Consider the following 6,294-nt stretch of genomic DNA (forward strand, 5'->3'; position numbering starts at 1 on the left):
AGAATCAGTTTAAGAAGAGCTGAGGAAGGGGGTGCACGTACAACATATCAGAAGGAAATTTGTCCTGAAGAATTATCACTTGGGGCGGGACCCAAACGCCATCTTAAAAGCCTTCGCTATGAACTTTGACAAACTGGAAGGGAAACCAGCAGCTCTATGACCAAAGCACAGTGCCAGAGCCCCCCCATTTACCCGGGGCTGGTGGTCCCTCTAGCGGGGTGGCTCTCCATTGGGAAAGGTGGTTGCAAATAAAGGGAAAATATGAGAGAGAAAGGGGACCAGGTTCAGGGGCGGGGGATATGCTCTCCAACTAAACGAGCGGGCCACACTATGCTGGTTTCCGCAATCCATCCGATTTGAAACAGATCTGCGGGGTCATTTGGATCCCCCCCCGGAAGGGTGACCATCCCGTACCGGCCCAAACCGTCCATTCTCCATCATCTTTGCGGTGTCAGGACAGTACAGCACAGGCAGCGACAGTGCAAGCTTTCCCCACACCACCCCGTCCAGTGCCTCAACCCTGCCCGGGGAGGACCACCTCTAATGCCTATCCCCATTCAAGGACAGTATGCCATTTCAACAGCCAATTTGACCAAGTTTCATCTTTTGGCAATGCAAAAAGTCTCATTTTCCCAGACGCAAGGCAAAAAACCGGGGATTCATGGCATTGAATCCCTCTCCGGGGGTAAAGGGCTTTTGGGGTTTGGATCTCTGCTCAACTACTTCTCATGAACTCACCATTCCAAACGATTTGATTGCTGCATAATCAGGCGTCAAGGCAACCAAAATCAATGAGATCCCCCGATGTCGGGGGCGCAGATCAAATTGCGAACCCAGTGGAAGGATCTACTGATAGGCGGGTTACCATCACTGATCTGCTCCCATCATTAGCCTGGCTCAATATCTAATCAATGTCAGGGCTTTCCTCGGAGACGGGTGGCAGGGGGAGCCGCTAGAACAATGCAAAATTCATCCCAATCCCTTTCTGCGTTCACCACCACCCATGATCCATCTGTGTAGTTTCTGAACAGTCAGCAAATTCCGGGTTTTAAATAGTTTGTAAATTTTCATTTTTCTACACACTTATCATCCACTCGTGTTTTTTTTAATTTAAAAGCATTTTAATTCCTTTCTCTGTTCAGCTGTTAATGCTGAGATCCATATTTAGTTTTTATAAGCTTCTCCCCCCCTTTTTTTTGGCTCATGAATTTTTCTGTTTGTCATGGAAATGTAAGAGTGGAATATTAATAAATTTCAGTTTAGTTCTGTAATGTCAGGAATTTTTCAAAAAAATAAAAAGATGGACTGGAGCTTTTTCTTTGTGAATAGAATAGAATGTGGTTTTTTTTTTTCGTGATTAATTTTAGTGTTATCTGTCAAATACTTTCAGTTGAAAAAAAATGGCGAAAGAGGGCTGGCCATCATCCTGCACCAGGATTGCCTGCTGCTGCTGCAGTTACTAAGGGAAGAATCACCAGCACTGCTAGTGTCTCACTTGTGGCAAACCTCACCGAAGGTCGGATGACCTCTGCAAGACTTGAGGACAATAGAAGGGCAGTCCTGGCTCTTTCCTCCAATTTTTCCCCTGCCTGGGTCAGGTGTACCAGCTGGGAAGTCGCTCACTGCTTCCAGTACTACGATCTAGCCAGCCGTGTGGATTGGATTCGATTGGATTGGAACCAAGTTTTCTTACCCTGTATCACCTAGAGTAGAAACACCACAGGCTTTAAGAAGTTTTCAAAACAACAACAAGTTTTCCAGTGGGATGGACTCGAGGGGCTGGAGAACCCTCTTAACCAGCAAAACCAGATTCTCGTGGTTAAAGAGCACAGGGGAAGCACTAGCTGGTGGAGGGGAAGAGTGCTGCCTAAGGTGGCCAGAAATCCAAGAGGTTTCACCTGCCTCTGGGTGGAGAGGAGGGCAGATATTGGTTGCTGGAGGAAAGGCCTCTCCCTCCCCTTTTACCTGCCAATTAACAGACGCTAGAGAAATTCAATTCTTTATTAGAACTCTTTAGATCAATGTTCCCTCCACCACTTAGCGGCCGTGAAGCTATTAGAGGGGCTACAGAAGTATGACATTGATGATAATGAAATTGATGAAAATGATATAAAGTTTTTTTTAAGACATGGTGTTGAGGAAGCACTGATGCCAAAGATGATTTATGTCTAAGTGAGTCGGATAAGACAGATGCTAGAATGAGAGCTTATAAGAAAATTGTTGAATTGAGACACCTGCTGGATATTGCTGAGAGCAACTATAAACACTTGGGAGGGATAACAGAAGAAGATCTAAAGCAGAAGAAAGAACAGCTCGAGTCTGAAAAGACTATCAAGGAGCTGCAGGGCCAGCTGGAGTACGAACGGCTCCGGAGAGAAAAATTAGAAGGTCAGCTGGATGAATATCGTGCAGAGGTGGATCAACTCAGGAGACACTGGAAAAGATTCAGGTTCCCAACTTTGCTGTGGAAGATGACTCTTCTTGTGAGTCAAGCAAAGAGAAGGGGCAAATAAAGAAAAAGGTGTCTTCTGGGGGAGTTTTTGTGAGAAGGTACTAATCAGTGAAATAACTTTAAATAAACTTGCTTGATTTTTCTTTTATTTTTAAAAAAAGGACATTGCAAACGGCCTTGTTCAATGAGAGTGTAGCTCATTCCTAGCTCCCATCAAAGTGTCTAGCAATCATCTGCCTGCAAAGCATACAAACTTCCGAGAGTTGGGCTTATGGACTGTCCCTCCCACATCCTGCCTGCACGTACACCGCGCTCCTAACAGGCTTAGCCCCGATGCGTGCCTGAAGTGTTGTGAGAGGTAAGTGGAAAGTCTCGGGCCACAAGACTAATGCATCCAAGCTCAACCCAGCGATTTCCTAGTATTTCCTGTGTGAGCCAGGTGCGACATCCTAAGTGCCATACGAGAGAAGCTAGCTGAATACCTTGTACGAAAGCAACTTACTTCGGAGAGTTGAGCTCACCCTCAGTCCCTCACAGTTGCACACTGCCTGCAGAAAGAGTTTCCAACATCTGCACCACAGCCCTTTGTCAGAGGCTTGTGAGACGCAAGTGGAATAAGCAGACCTGGAGGGTGTCTCCAGCTGCAGTGGAGTGGTATTCTGGGTACCTCCTGGCTTAGAACACTGTTATGTTCTCAGTGCCCGAGGAACGCAGCTAGTTGAGAGCTGGCTTGTAGGCATGCTTCCTCGTGCGAGCTGAGTTCCCGGCAGGACCCTCCCGCATTATGACTGCCCGAATACTTAGGTCCCAGCATCCTTATGTTAGGTGCCGGAAGGGGTTCTGTGAAGAGCATGTGGAAGTGACAAGATTCTCCTCAAGTGTATCTGATCTCAATGCAGACATTGCAAACGTCCTTGTTCAATGAGAGTGTAGCTCGGTCCTAGCTCCCATCAAAGTGTCTAGCAGACATCTGCCTGCAAAGCATACACACTTCCAAGAGTTGGGCTTATGGTCAGTCCCTTCCACATCCTGCCTGCACGTACACTGCGCTATTAACACGCCTAGCCCCGATGCGTGCCTGAAGTGTTGTGAGAGGTAAGTGGAAAGTCCCGGCCCACAAGACTAGTGCATCCAAGCTCAACCCAGAGATTTCCTAGTATTTCCTGTGTGAGCCAGGTGCGACAACCTATGTGCCATACGAGAGAAGCTAGCTGAACGCCTTGTCAAAAAAGCAACTTACTTCGGAGAGTTGAGCTCACCCTCATTCCCTCACAGTTGCACACTGCCTGCAGAAAGAGTTTCCAACATCTGCACCACAGCCGTTTGTCAGAGGCTTGTGAGACGCAAGTGGAATAAGCAGACATGGAGGGTTTTTCCAGCTGCAGTGGAGTGGTATTCTGGGTACCTCGTGGCTTAGAACACTGTTACGTTCTCAGTGCCCGAGGAACGCAGCTAGTTGAAAGCTGGCTTGTAGGCGTGCTTCCTTGTGCGAGCTGAGTTCAGGGCAGGACCCTCCCGCATTGTGACTGCCCGTAGACGTAGGTCCCAGCATCCTTATATTAGGTGCCAGAGGAGGTTGTGTGAAGGGCATGTGGAAGTGACAGGATTCTCCTCAAGTGTATCTGATCGTTGGGATCCCTGGGTGGCGCAGCGGTTTGGCGCTTGTCTTTGGCCCAGGGCGCGATCCTGGAGACCCGGGATCGAATCCCACATCAGGCTCCCGGTGCATGGAGCCTGCTTCTCCCTCTGCCTGTGTCTCTGCCTCTCTCTCTCTCTGTGACTATCATAAATAAATAAAAATTAAAAAAAAAAGTGTATCTGATCGCAATGCAGACATTGCAAACGTCCTTGTTCAATGAGAGTGTAGTTCGGTCCTAGGTCCCATCAAAGAGTCTAGCAGACATCTGCCTGCAAAGCATACATACTTCCGAGAATTGGGCTTATGGACAGTCCCTCCCACATCCTGCCTGCACGTACACCGCGCTCCTAACAGGCCAAGCACCGATGCGTGCCTGAAGTTTTTTCAGAGGTAAGTGGAAAGTCCCAGCACACAAGACTAGTGCATCCAAGATCAACCCAGCGATTTCCTAGTATTTCCTGTGTGATCCAGGTGCGACATCCTAAGTGCCATACGAGAGAATCCAGCTGAACGCCTTGTCTGAAAGCAACTTACTTCGGAGAGTTGAGCTCACCCTTCATCCCTCACAGTTGCACATGCCTGCAGAAAGAGTTTCCAACATCTGCACCACAGCCGTTTGTCAGAGGCTTGTGAGACGCAAGTGGAATAAGCAGACCTGGAGGGTGTCTCCAGCTGCAGTGGAGTGGTATTCTGGGTACCTCCTGGCTTAGAACACTGTTACGTTCTCAGTGCCCGAGGCACGCAGCTAGTTGAAAGTTGGCTTGTAGGCGTGCTTCCTTGTGCGAGCTGAGTTCAGTGCAGGACCCACCCGCATTCTGACTGCCTGTAGATGTAGGTCACAGCATCCTTAAGTTAGGTGCCGGAAGGGGTTGTGAGAAGAGCATGTGCAAGTGACAAGATTCTCCTCAGGTGTATCTGATCTCAATGCAGACATTGCAAACGTCCTTGTTCAATGAGAGTGTAGCTCGGTCCTAGGTCCCATCAAAGAGTCTAGCAGACATCTGCCTGCAAAGCATACATACTTCCGAGAATTGGGCTTATGGACAGTCTCTCCCACATCCTGCCTGCACGTACACCGCGCTCCTAACAGGCCAAGCACCGATGCGTGCCTGAAGTTTTTTCAGAGGTAAGTGGAAAGTCCCGGCCCACAAGACTAGTGCATCCAAGCTCAACCCAGCGATTTCCTAGTATTTCCTGTGTGAGCCAGGTGCGACATCCTAAGTGCCATACGAGAGAAGCTAGCTGAACGCCTTGTCCGAAAGCAACTTAATTCGGAGAGTTGAGCTCACCCTCAGTCCCTCACAGTTGCACACTGCCTGCAGATAGAGTTTCCAACATCTGCACCACAGCCGTTTGCCAGAGGCTTCTGAGACGCACGTGGAATAAGCAGACCTGGCGGGTGTGTCCAGCTGCAGTGGAGTGGTATTCTGGGTACCTCCTGGCTTAGAACACTGTTACGTTCTCAGTGCCCGAGGAACGCAGCTAGTTGAGAGCTGGCTTGTAAGAGTCTTCCTTGTGCGAGCTGAGTTCAGGGCAGGACCCTCCCGCATTCTCACTGTCCGTAGACGTAGGTCCCAGCATCCTTATGTTAGGTGCCGGAAGGGGTTGTGTGAAGAGCATGTGGAAGTGACAGGATTCTCCTCAGGTGTATCTGATCTCAATGCAGACATTGCAAACGTCCTTGTTCAATGAGAGTGTAGCTCAGTCCTACCTCCCATCAAAGTGTCTAGCAGACATCTGTCTGCAAAGAATACACACTTCCGAGAGTTGGGCTTATGGACCTTCCCACCCATATCCCCTCAGCACATACACCGCGCTCCTAACAGGCCTAGCCCCGATGCGTGCCTAAAGTGTTGTGAGAGGTAAGTGGAAAGTCCCGGCCCACAAGACTAGTGCATCCAAGATCAACCCAGGGATTTCCTACTATTTCCTGTGTGAGCCAGGTGCGACATCCTAAGTGTCATACGAGAGAAGCTAGCTGAACGCATTGTCCAAAACAACTTACTTCTGAGTGTGTAGCTCACCCTCAGTCCCTCACAGTTGGCACACTGCCTGCAGAAAGAGTTTCCAACATCTGCACCACAGCCGTTTGTCAGAGGCTTGTGAGACTCAAGTGGAATAAGCAGACCTGGAGGGTGTCTCCAGCTGCAGTGGAGTGGTATTCTGGGTACATCCTGGCTTAGAACACTGTTACGTTCTCAGT

The 6,294-nt window shown here is 49.0% G+C and overlaps 1 pseudogene; it reads left to right on the forward strand.

Moving 5' to 3' along the window:
• The first annotated feature begins 365 nt into the window (after positions 1–365).
• Positions 366–956, forward strand: LOC121483805 (annotated as a pseudogene).
• Positions 957–6,294: the final 5,338 nt, after the last annotated feature.

Source organism: Vulpes lagopus, unplaced genomic scaffold (genome assembly GCF_018345385.1).
Source record: "Vulpes lagopus strain Blue_001 unplaced genomic scaffold, ASM1834538v1 ctg1367, whole genome shotgun sequence".
NCBI classification, from domain to species: domain Eukaryota; kingdom Metazoa; phylum Chordata; class Mammalia; order Carnivora; family Canidae; genus Vulpes; species Vulpes lagopus.